Genomic DNA, 13,669 nt, shown 5'->3' with positions numbered 1-13,669 from the left:
AGCACTTGGACGAAGTAAATGATGTGGCCGACTACCTCAATGTACCGAATGCTCCACGCGAGACCCAACTTCTTCGCATGCTTCCAGTCATGTTTAAAGGGGCTGCAAAAGATTGGCTAAAGTCACTTCCTCCCGGATCGGTCACCAAATGGGCCAAAATGAAAGAAGAATTCATAGACCATTTTTTCCCGCCCTCCAAAATAGCCAAGCTAAAGAAAGCCATTGCCAACTTCGAGCAACAACCCAGAGAATCTCTTTATGAAGCTTGGGAAAGGTACAAGAGCTTGCTTAAAAATTGCCCACACCATGACCTTAATAGCCAACAAGAGGTCTCCATTTTCTATGATGGAGTCAATGTAACGACAAGGCAGTTGCTCGATTCCCAAGGCCCGCTCACGAAGAAGGCGCCCCCGGTAATTTAGGAGTTAATCGAAGAATTCTCTAAGCACTCTAGAGAATACCACAATCCAAGAAACGAAGTAAGTCGGGGAGTAGTGAATTCGGCAAATAATAGCATGGCGGCGGTGATAGCTAAGCTTGATAGTCTTGATAGAAGAATGACAAAAATGGATCAAACAATCCATGCTATTAGGGTGGGATGTGAAAATTGTAGAGGGCCCCATCTCACAAAGGATTGTGATTTGGATGAGAATGGAAATAAGAAAGCTCAAGTCTTGTATTTAAGTGGTGATCGATACGACGAAAATTGGCGAAAACCTAAGAAGGAATGGCTCCCATACGAAGACTATAAGAAGGGTAAGGAGGAAAAATACAAGCAGAAGGAGAGGGGACTATATCAAAAGGAAGAACCAGTAGAAAAGAAACCTGATTTAGAAGAATTATTCACTAGATTCATAGCCGCATCCGAAAAGAGACACAATGATCACGATGCTGCAATACACGAGACCAGAAATATGCTAAGGAATCAGCAGGCATCCATTCTTAACATTGAGAAACAGCCGGGTCAACTTCCAAGTAACACCGAACCCAATCCAAGAATGGAGAATGTTAGTGCAATAACCTCCAGCAAGGACGAAATATTCACAGATGCACTGAGAATCTCCAAGAGGAAGGCAGAAAAGGTAGAAGAAGCGGCTCCATAAAAACCTGATCCAACTCGCCGAGTCACTCCATTGGACTCGACGAGTCCAAGCGTAATTGACAAAACTGTCAGTCCTTTAAAGCCATATAATCCTCCTCTGCCATACCCAATCAAAGCCATGCCTGCGGAAAAAGTTGAAGCATATAGATCCTTCATGAATCATGTTAAAGCCCTACAAGTTAATGTGCCATTTGTGGAAACAATGCTCCAGACACCCAAATACTTCAACTTGCTAAATGGTCTTCTTGCTGCTAGGAAAGATTTGGCTGAAGTCGCGGAGATACTATTGAGTGAGCTACCCGAAAAGAAGGGCGATCCGGGGAATATTATAATTCCGTGCCAGTTTGGTAATGAAGTTGTCACTCAAGCATTGACCGACTCGAGAGTAAGCATCAATCTGATGCCTTTCTCTTTCTTTAAGAGGTTGAATTTACCGGAGCCAAGACCGGTAAATATGAAGATCCATTTGGTAGACAAGACAATAATTCATCCACAAGGCGTTTGTGAGGATCTCCTTATTAAAGTCGACAAGTTTATATTTCCGGTAGACTTCTTGGTTGTTCATATGGAAGAAGACCCCGAAATTCCAATTATTTTGGGGAGGTCATTTTTAAACACCGCTTGTGCTTTAAATGATGTATGTGAGTCTACATTAACGTTGAGGGTGGGTGACGAGTCCATAATATTTAAAGCTATACCAGAAGCCAAGCAAGAAGAGGAAAGACAAGAAAAGATCTCACTTATCCATTTGGATGACGAGATATTACAAAAAGAACTTGCAATTTTGCAAAAAGAAGATCCAAGCAAGTTTCTGCTATATTCTGGAGAGGATGGAGATGTTAACAAGGACTTGGAGGAGTTAGAAAAGCTACTGGAAGGAGCCGACTCAGAAAACACCCAAGAAATGGTGGAATTCAATACGACTCGCCGAGTCACTTTACTGGACTCGACGAGTCCAGTCAAATTTGATAACAACTTGGACGATTTAGATCTGCTTGTTGCTAGTTCTCTGCATATTTTGGATTTGGATATTTTTCATGATTCTTTAGAAGAACAAACAGCAGAGGAGAAATGGAAACGGAAGTTCAACACGCCAATGTAGCATGTCTTGATGCAATCCCGCTTGAAGATAGGGTGAGCACAGAAAAAGAGGAGGAGGCAAAGGAAAGGAAGGTGGAAGCTGATCACCCATTCATTACCAAACCTATTGCACAAACTTTCACAAAATACGAAGTAATTAAGTTTAAAGAAAAGCAGGTGCAAGAGAAGGTGAAAAAGAATGGGGTAAAGAAGAACAAGAGAAAAAGGGAAGCCCAAGCAGCTGAGGATGATGCTGTGAAAAAGAAGAGAGATGAATTAAAAAGGGATTATAAGAAGAAAATTCACACTTACAAGACAAAGTACAAACCACAAAAGATTAGGCCTGCATTCCCGATACTGGAAGATGACGAGACGTAGATGGGAAGGAGTCCAGCTAACGACTCCTTAAAAAGAAGCGCTTGGCGGGAGGCAACCTGTTATTTAGAGTTTGCTTTCTTTTACCTTTATAGTTTTGTTTGGATTTTTTTTTTCGTTTTTAGAATTTTAATCTTCCAATTCGTCGGACATGTCTGCTTCAGAGTGTGCATGGACTAAGTGTGGGGTGAAATAATTATTTTTAAAATAAATGACAAAATTTAATAAAAAAAAAATTGAATTGTTTGGAAGAGACTCGCTGAGTCTGACCATGACTCGACGAGTCCATATAGATTTCAGAAAAAAAAATGGCATCGCGACCAGACTCGCCGAGTCTGACCCTGACTCGACGAGTCGGTATTATTCACAGAAAAAAATAATAATAAGAATTACTTTTACAACCGGTAACTAGAGTTTTAACCCTAATGAATCAGTTTCTTTTTCAAAACACACTCGTCGTGCGTATCTCTCCAACCTTTTCTCTCAAGCATTCAAGTGTTCTTTCATTGTTCTTCAAATTTCTCAAGTTTCATCACGAAAGGTAACAAATTTCTTCTTCTTTTCTGTTAAAAGCATGCTTCTAAGATTATCCGTGATGGAAATTACATAGAAAAACCCGATTTTGAAAAATGGTAGATTTCTAGGGTTTCGATTTTTCATGAATTATGCTGTTTTGCATGCGTATTCTTGCCTAATATCGTATAAAAATGTGCCTAGACAAAACCCTTGAAGTAATTTTAAGATTTTATGGTCCAATTTAGACCGACCCGCCGACTAACTCGTGCAGTTCTTGCGACTCGCCGAGTCGTTCAAGGACTCGACAAGTCGAGTCGGGGAACACGTGCATGACTACTTTTAATCTATGTTTCTGAATTTTGTATCTTTGTTTTGCAGAAATAATGTTTAATAGGGGCCAAAGTTCTAGTGGACACCAGGGGAACTTTCCTTTGTTGAATTTCCCACAAATTGAGTCCGCTTCAACGATGCGGAAGTGGAAGAAGAAGTTGGCCGACATTAGGAAGAAAGAGATTTACGTGCCCAATAGGATAGATTGGGATTGGTTGCAAAATGTACGCTATTAAGAGGAGTTAGCTCCTTATCTTTTAAAGGAGTTTACCCACGAAGGAGAAACGATGATTTGTGAGGGGTGGAGCCGGGTCTTTCGAATTCAAGAGCCGGTGTACTTGGAGCTATGCCTAGAGTTCTTCTCCATGGTATCTCTCACGGGGGGAGTGGATTGTTATCACCCAACAAGTTTTAGTTTCTGCCTTGGGGGTGAATTTCATCAATGTTTTGTGCTCGACCTTGCCTGTCGATTGGGAATTTATGACCAGCCCTTGGTCTCAACAGCTATCTTTCGGGCCTTTGTGGAGCAATGCCACATGGTGTTTCCTGATGGAGTGACGAGCACGGGTTGGTGGAACACAATTGGCAACAAAGTTTATATCCCGAAATTGGCATAAGAGGGGAGAATTCGATTGCCTACACAACGCCTTATTCATCGTCTCATTTCATCCACTATTAACCAAAGGAAGGATGATGACAAGGTTTCTAACCTTGATGTCTTCTATTTATGGAGCATTATCACACCCGACATTTTTTGCAATATTCCTTGGTGTTTGGCTTCATATCTATCGGAGGGTGCGGTCAAGGATCGCAAAACTTCGCGAATTAATGGCGGTATGTTTGTCACCCGGCTAGCCAACTCGTTTGGGTTGATGACCCGTGGTGCATGGAACTTTATGACGATGATTCCTACACCTCCATTCAATCCAATTCTTTTCTGGCGGGCCAAGATTATTGAAGACTATGGTGGTGGTCATTATGCTATTTCGCATGATGATCCGGTAGTTGGTCCCAAAGCACCGGTAAGGAGGGTCCGATCGAGGAGGGAGCGGGATGTGGAGGACGAACCGCCGGTGATTCCGGTTGATAATGAAGAAGTACCAATGGATTGGTACAATGTGGAGATGAGGCGGTTACAAGATCAAATGGCGCGGGGCATCAATTTTAGTAATCAATCACATATCCGGCTTTTCGACCACTTCAACATTCCGCATATCGATGGTGGTAACTTTCCGTATATTCCATCGTAGGAAGAGGTGATTAATGCAAGAAGGAGTGGCGCGGGAGGAAGTGGAGCAGCGCTGGATCATGACGAGGAGGAGGATTAATTTCTTTGCGTTTTTATTGAACAATTTTTAATTTTTATTGTTTGTTTTTAATTGGTTTGTTTGAATGTGTTAAGACTTTTTACTGTTTTGCTTAATGTGTGACTGCCTTGATTATTTTTTAGAATTGAATTAGGAATGCTTGCATAGGAGGGGTAGAGTATAGAGTCAAGAGGGTTATAAGAGTGATAGAGAGTCAACAAAAGGAAGCATTAGAGTCAAAGTATCGAGTCCGGTCCTTAGGGACATGAGCAAGAGAGTTCAAAAGTGAGGAAAAATTTTGAAGATTTATTAGAGGCTGGAACAAATGCAGAATGTCATTTTTTTCGTCCAACGGTCTACTCGTCGAGTGCAATAAACTGACTCGACGACTCGCTATGTAATCTCACATATTCGAAGATGTCCGTGATGCTACTCGACGAGTCGTTCAGTTTGATACCAAAAGGGCTGCTGATTTGATGTTGATAAGAGTACCACTTGACCATTTATTCTTTCCTTATTGATTCTTGAAGATCTTACACTGTTTTCCCCGTATTTGGAGCGACCCACACGAGATTTGACACCCAAGACATGGATGAGCTGTTCCCATGTCTAAAGTCAATTGAAGTTGGAGCTAAAATGAAAGTGATCAACCTATCGACTGCTATCCCAGGGGAGTTTGTTCCAATTCCCTCTTTATTTTCTTTTTATGTTTTTATCATGCATAATATGCAATGAGGGCATTGCATAAAATAAGTGTGGGGTAGGGGGTTAGTCACATATTAGAAAATTTAGAATCTTAATTTAGGCTAATTTTAAAAAATTGTTGCATACCAAAAATATTACTTAGGGACTTAATTTAGAAAATTTTGGTAAAAGCAAATTACGATTCCATATTAGAATTGTGTTGATAATTGCATGAAAACCCAAATGTTTAGTTGGGCCTATATACGTTCTAGTGCATTTGTGGTTTCCTTATTCCATTCAAATCATGGGACAAAAACACGACCTCGCTCAGCCTGAGGGATGCAATATGTTTAGCAGCCTAAACCTGAAATGTATCCATGAAGATTGTTATCGTTAGCCAATAAAGGTTGAGATTGAGCGCCCCTGCTTAAGCATGTAGGGATTTGAGTGAAAAAAAAAAGTGAGGTACATGTAAAAAGAAAAAAGAGAGAATTACAAGAAAAGTTGAAGAATTTTGGAGCAATCAAAGTGAAGATCAAAAGATCAAAATTCCGAAGAAATTCAAAAAGTTGAAGATACCAAAAATCGAACAATAAAGGTGGTGAATTCAAAGAAATCAAAGATCAAATTATTAAGGAAGTAAAGAATTCAAGAGAGCTCCATAGTGGTATCGAAAAGCTGTAATTCTAGATTATATATGCTTGGGTTGCTCAATTAAAAATACCTTGAGGGTAAAAGGTTTTCCGAGGATGGATTCGGAGGGTTGCATAAAATGAGCATAGTTCGGGGTGAGTGGGCGAATGTTTATGAGGATTGTGAGTATTTGGAATATGAGGGGTACTTAGGACAATTTTAGACACAAATGCATGCGTTGGGGTCTTGGGATAATGGCTGGGTTAGATTGGAATTGTCATATGTAATTCTAATGTGTTTAAAATTCAGTTTTACCTGGGGGCAAGCAAAAGACAAGTGTGGGGTATTTTGATATGTGCATAATTAGTTCATATTAAGTATACATTTTATTCAGTTATTAGCTAAATTATTGCATTTTATGGACAAAAGGTACTTAAAAGTGTTTGAATTATGTTTTCAGTCCAAAAATGAAGCTCGGAAGCGAAAGGAAGCGGGAGAAACAGTTAGAAGTTCGAGAATGGAACAAAGAAGAAAAACATTGAAAAAAGCTCCTACTCGGCAAGTAAGGCCGACTACTCGGCGAGTCCGATCGAAGAATCGAGAAGATAAAGACTCAGGATCCCAGAGGGTTATCACAATACGTGGAATGTGAGATGGACTTGACGAGTCGCCACCTGACTCGACGAGTCGATTCATATATATAAAGATAACTTCACAGAACGATATAAAGGAATTCTGGGACGATTCAGAAGAGCTTTGCTGCGAATAAGAAGTCAGAAAAACCCTAGAAGACGAAGTCATAAGCTAGAATTCAATCCCGATGGAGAATTGAGGCAAATTTCATCATTCTACTTAATCTTTCGTTTTATGATTATGGTTAAACAATTTGATTCTGTTTGTTTGCTGTTTTTTACTTCAATTATGAGCTAAAACCTTTAGACTTTTGTTTGGGGATACAAAGTGGACAATATGGTTTGATTGATTGGTAGGATTAATTCTAAAGTTGGTGAGTTTTTGTTATTTTAGCTTGCTAAAGAACCTTGTGTGTGAATAATAATTAATTTTCTGTTAATAGCAAGATAATTGATTAGCATGAACATCGATTGATTATTAACCTCATATGCTATGTGATCACTATTCCATATGTCTAGGATTAATGAATATGAAACTAGAATTAATAAGAAAATTGAGTAAATTCATGTGCAAGCTTGTGAGATGACCATCAAACAAGAAGTTAATTAAAAGAATAAATTAGTTAACTATTGCAAGTCTAACTTAACCCGAATAATTAATCTAGTAAATTTAATTAAATTAGACAACTGACCACTGTTTAAGTTAGTTTATTTGTTAAGGATTAGTGTAGTGAATGCGAATCTAATCACTTGAATCGGTAACCAACGAAACAGTTAATCCATTGCACCATTACCTTGAAATCAACCATGGAATCAACTAAGTTGAATTAAACAGAAGTTCCCTTCCATTTACTGAATCTAGTTAGTATTTTGTTTTCTAGTTTTTAAGTAAGTAATAGTTAGTAAGTTTCTAGTCTTGTAAAACTAGATAAAACCCCTACTTATTAATTAACTTAGATAAAATTAGTTTTTAGTTTTAATTTGTCGTTCCCTGTGATCGATACCCTGCTTACTTAACTATACCACAATTGATAGGTTCACTGCCTTTTGTGTGTTATTTGATAATTAAAAGTAGGTTTAAAACTAAGTGATTTTGCACACATCACCTCTCTTTCCACTCATTGAGTCACCTTTGACTCACTACTCGGGACTATGGAACCAACTCGTGATCCGACTCGCCGAGTCCGAGAACAACTTGCCAAGTTCCACGAGCAGATCTCCTACTTACTTTTAACCTTCACCAGAACATCCCGCAAGAGGATTTCGGGTTTTGGGACGACGTTACCCTGCTAATCCCGCATGCAGACACGAAGGGTTGGACCATCGACACTTAAACCCCTCTTACTCAGTGAAAGTTCATATGACTCGCCGAGTTTGAAGAGCAACTCGGCGAGCTCCAGGTAATCTTCATAGGACTCGCCGAGTTGTTCATCCAACTCGCCGAGTCTAAGACCATATTCATAGAACTCGCCGAGTCCCTACAAACCACTTCTCATACAGACTAAAACTTGGACATGCAACGCCTCTAACCCATAGATTTATGCTCTTAGGGCATGCTTATCACGTAAAGTTGCAAACTTTAAGTGTATGCATGGCCCTATGAGCTCAAAAAGGAAAATCCAAGCCCTTTAAGGGTTCATACACCCAATAGGGACCTCAATAACCCCAACCACAAAGGCTTTATACTTCTAGGATGTCCATAAGATCCCAATCTGAAGTCCTTTCAGAACTTAAAGCATAAATACATGAAATTTGAGGTTTTAGGGCTTGAAACCACTAATTTGGGACAAAAAGGGGATCTAATGGACTAATGATCAAGTAAGAACATTTCTACCTGAATGGGAGCTTCTTATAGTGTAGATTTCAGATCTACCTCCCCTCCTTGCACACTTCAACCTTCTCTTCCTTCCTCTAAGCTCCAAACCTTCTCTACAAAGCCAAAATCACCCTCAAGGACAATATGGGGGCTAGGGTTTCTTTCTACAGTTCTCTGGAAGTGTTAGGGACTAAGGAGGCCAAGTTGGAGCGTTTAAATAGGGTGCAAACACCCGGATTAGGGTTTATCTCCAAACAGGGTCTACTCGTCGGGTCCGGGCACCGACTCGCCGAGTACAAAGTTCAAACCCCGCGCCTTATCCTACTCCTACTCGGCGAGTCGGTCCTTCAACTCGACGAGTCCAAGCAAAAAATACATAAAGTTAGAATATTAATCACAAGGAGTACGTACCAGGAACCAGGTGCTACAAAAATACCTTACAGTTATTTGATATTATGATATGATAAAACAGCATGCTAGTGCTAGGCTAGGAGTCTTCAGGAATCGCATGATAAAGATTTTCCTGATTTTATGATTCCTACTAGGCTAGGGTTTCTTGTATATGGAATTGACATCATAATTGTAGATTTTTAGTGTATGCATGACGTCTATGTATAATCAAGACCTTATAGCCTGAGAATGTCCGATTCGACCCTAGTGTAGGATTGGATATTCGAAAGTTCATCAGGTCCAACATTATGTATGGCTAGCATACACTAGTGTCGCAGGGTTGGTGAAAGTTCCATGGATGTGTAAGTTGTGAGAAGCTATGAGATCAGTTGCGAGATAGTCGATATTCTCCTAGAAGTGAGGGTTGAGCGCATATTATGTTGATGATAGGGTTAGGGCGTTGTGATGATACTTGAGAAAAATATGGGTACGTTTGGAAGGTAGAATGGGCCCGTACTACTGAAAGCACAGGACCCATACGTTTAGCAAGGAAGTCACAACCCCTACGGTTGTGGGAATTCGTCTTCTGATATCATGTCCTTATTTGACGTCTTGGTTATATTTTTCTGTATGGTGGTGACGAGATGTTTGACTACTGGATCAGATTCAAGGTCATGATCAGGATTAGGATCGAGAGAGGGAGGGTCGGAGGTGCCGGTAGCACCTGAGTCCGTGGTACAGATAGGGACAGAGGAGTTGGATGCCAGGATCTGGGAGATTCTACATGACGAGATTGTTATGGCGTTCCGAGCGTAGTTTCCAGAGATTTTTGGGTCGATCAAGACCGCGATGGTTGAGTACTTTGGTGAGAGGTATGGAGCTCTAGCAGAGACATCTGCCGCTGCAGCCGCGACAGGGGTTGGAGGAGGAGCCGATGGGACATTCCAGTACCGGGACTTCGATAACACGAAGCCCCCGACGTTTGATGGTACACAGGATGCGATCAGGGCTATGAGGTGGTTATCTGACGTGGAGGGCTGTTTCTTCATGTGTTCATGTCTTGCTGACCAGAAGGATATGTGTGCCCTGAACCTGCTGAGGCTTGGGGCAAAGGACTGGTGGAGATTGACGACAGGGTCGTACACTCATGATCAGTGGGCTACTGTTACTTGGGAGCAGTTCCGGGATATGTTCCGCACCCGCTATGTTGCATAGGTTGAGCGGGAGCGGCTTGCTCAAGAGTTTTTGACATTGAGGCATGATGGGAGTCAATGATCGAGATCACTCGTATGTTCACGGAGAGGGCTATGTTTTGCCCGGAGTTTGCTTTAGAGCATTCACAGATAAGTCGTTATATGAGTATGCTAACATTATTTTGTGTTAACGTCATAAAAGCTCTTAAGTTTGGAACATTTTTTCTGTTTACCTAAGTCGTTTGTTTTTCTATTAATGTGTGATACTTACAAAGTTTTTTTCATATATACCTTTTAAGAAGTCAAACCGGTAACACCTGCCACATGCTTGCCTCGTTGGTAGTGATCTAGCTTAAGACTAACGTGACATTCCCATGTCAACATGTTTTACTTTAATTAAAGAACAAAGGCTTTTAGAGAAAGAAAAGGATGGGAGCAAATATCAAAAGAGTGATCTCCAACACAACAACCAAGCCTTTTGAGAAAATCATTTTTACATTAGTGAAGCGGTTTATACTTGAATACTTAATATTTAAAGTATTATCTTGACGTAATTGTATATATTTGTAAGAATATATAAATGAAAACTTAACAAAAACATTTATATTAAACATGAATGACAGACAATTAGAAAATGATGGGGGAGGCCGGTCGATCATTACGTGGTGAGTTAAGAAAATAAAATGAATATATGGTTTTTAAAATAGAAGTGGGAAATGGAAACTCACACATTAGTAAAGTATGGACCGAAGTAGCCCTGTCGAAAATACCCAATACCCGAATTCTCTGCCCGATTTTTTCGGAAATCGAGTAAATTTTTCCGGGTAATTGGGTTGCCCGATTTTTTTTTTTCGGGTCGGGTAAATGGTACATTTTTTGGGTTTCGAATATACCCGAATTACCCGAATTATTTTAAAAATTCCGTTTTTTTGTAGAGCTTGTACTATATAACAGGTATTTGATCACGCTTAAACTAACTATCATTATTGTAAAACATAAATATATTTATTATGACAATACGACACTAACAATATTAAAACTTAACTGTTTTCTAGATTATAGTTTTTATTGCAACTAACAAACTCATTATCTTGACGAAACTTCAGAACATGGAAAAACTTATGGGTACATTTATCTTAAATATTTTAAACTTTTAAATTAAGATCTTTAGGTATTTGTTTTTTTTTAATCTTATTAGATTAGATTAAGTTGTTAAAAAATTACTTGATATCTCACGTATTATTGACTAAAAAATCTCAATGTTCAAAGCTTGAGTAACTTTGTTTTTGTCTCGTTTGTTTATATAAACAAGACTAATAAAGCACGACGTATTTATTTTATTAAATTTATTTTCAAATGAAATTCGAAAAAGAAATTATATATTTCCGGTAATACCCGAATTACTCAAACCCGACCTGATACCCGAATTACCCAAACCTGAATTACCCGAATTTAGTTTGGGTAGGGTAACGGGTAATTTTTCTAAAATGAAAAACCCGAATTACCCGACCCGAATTACTCGAAACCCGAAAAAATTACCCGTTCAACACCCTTAGACCGAAGATGACACATCAAAAATTTTATGAGCCGCACCTTAATATATATATATATATATATATATATATATATATATATATAGGGTTAGGTTCATATGAGACAATAGTATTTTGTGATACAGGGGGACCAAATTTTGACCACTCATCTTGAATAATCTAAGGCTATAATTAAATCAGATTACACCACAAGGAAGCATAAGGAGGCGGTGTAATTCTTGCAATTAAATGGAACTTCAGGATTAGAATAAGGGCGCGGAGGGGCAGTAAGGGGATTTTACTGTCTGTTTCATCCAGGTCGCAAAAAACACTCGGTATTCTTCTAAATCTTATTCATTCTTATTGACAAAACCCTAATCTCGATACGAACAATAAAACCTGTCTGATTCAATCTCGATCATCAACATCTTTTGTTTCCTTCAGATTTAGATTTAAACACTCTGATTTTATCAACCTTTCATTATGATTTTGATTATGAAATCGCATGAGCATCAATTGATCCTAAATCAAACGCAATCAATATTTCTTATTCCAACAAATAGATACATAATTCGATTCAGATTAATTCATTCCAGGTAACGTATAATATTACTATTTATCTGCATCATGATTCAAACCTTTCTTCTTTTTTCTCACATACAAAACCCTCCACCTCAATGAACACTAAAAATCCTTTTTTCCCGATCTACAGTTCAACTGAAGAACTGTTAAATCGAGATTAAGTTTTTATTTCAACAATTAGATTCCTGTCATGCTTAAACATTGTGATTACTCCCATTCTAATTACAGGAGAGATTTGCAATTGAAGAACCCTAAAAATCCTCTTTTTCACTATGAATCATATTTACAACTTTGTGATTCTGATTGTTTTCCCTAATCAAGCTTTCAATCACATAGCATTACAGAATCAAAGAAATCGGATCAAGATCTCAAGAATACCTGGTTTAACATAATCAGATTCCGGTTCAACATAATCAGATTCAGGTTCTAATTCTCATATAAAATCTCTTTTTTTAATTCACTTTATATCTACTCTAAATAACTTTTTTTGTGTCAAAGAAGTCAAAGGAATAGCGAATAAACCATTATATATCTATTTTTGATATAACTTTCTTTACATTTTGAAATTCGAATGTCTAATATTCTACGGATTTTATGAATTTTTAATGAGAATGCATAATATTCTATATATTTTAGTAGCATGTTATACATATTTGCACCAATTAAATACCTTTAAATTCTACATAAACCTTGCATTCCATGAAGCGCACTATGCCAGATATTTTAAATTATGAGTATGTGATATTCTAATTATTTTATAAATTGTAATGTTGAACGGATAGTATTCTCCATATGCTAATATAATATTCTATATATTCTGTATATTTTTTGTGGTATGTGCAATATTCTGCATATGTTAGTATAATATTCTATATATTCTAAATACGTATTCTTGTTATTTAACTCTTTCACCCAATTTGTCATGTACATCACAATCCTTTGCTAAACATATTGCGAACTGATAATTAATTTCTAAAATCTTCATTGAATTGAATGTGTGATATCATATTCTACATATTTTCACCAGTTAAAGACCTTGCACTTCTATATAAACCTTGAACTTCCATGCAATATAGAATCCTATATATTTCAAAATATGAATTGTTATTACTTGATAGTTTGATAAGTTATATGGTACTTCTTAATTTGATCCATACGTTACTTTGTTTGATTATTCTGATGATCGATTACGTAACACCCCGTTCCTGGTACGCATTTAAAACATTATTTTTCTTTTTATTTTAGAAGCTACTCATCGAGTCAGTGTCCCTAACTTGTCGAGTAGCAGCGGGTCAGCACGTGAAGTTGGCGTGGGGACTCGACGAGTCCATATTACTGACTTGGCGAGTCCGCCAGTCTAAATGAAGCCCTAATTTTCAGGGTGCGTCGCTATGTAAACATCATTATAGCCCCAAACCAGGATCCTTCACCTCTCAGAGACTTATTCCCAAAACCCTAGCCTCCTTGAAGTGTGGGTGAGTGATCTTTGCCCTTGTG

General features: G+C 38.4%; 1 non-coding gene across 1 annotated transcript; it reads right to left on the bottom strand.

Moving 5' to 3' along the window:
• Positions 1-206: 206 nt before the first annotated feature.
• On the bottom strand, positions 207-313 carry LOC145090917 (small nucleolar RNA R71). The gene has a single exon (XR_013701839.1). It is a non-coding gene; the product is annotated as a small nucleolar RNA R71 (small nucleolar RNA).
• Between the last annotated feature and the right edge of the window lie 13,356 nt (positions 314-13,669).

Source organism: Lactuca serriola, chromosome 2 (genome assembly GCF_051521515.1).
Source record: "Lactuca serriola cultivar US96UC23 chromosome 2, Lser_US96UC23_V15, whole genome shotgun sequence".
Classification (NCBI taxonomy): Eukaryota; Viridiplantae; Streptophyta; class Magnoliopsida; order Asterales; family Asteraceae; genus Lactuca; species Lactuca serriola.
Note: the sequence above shows the minus strand (reverse complement) of the source record. Positions and strands in the feature narration are given on the sequence as shown.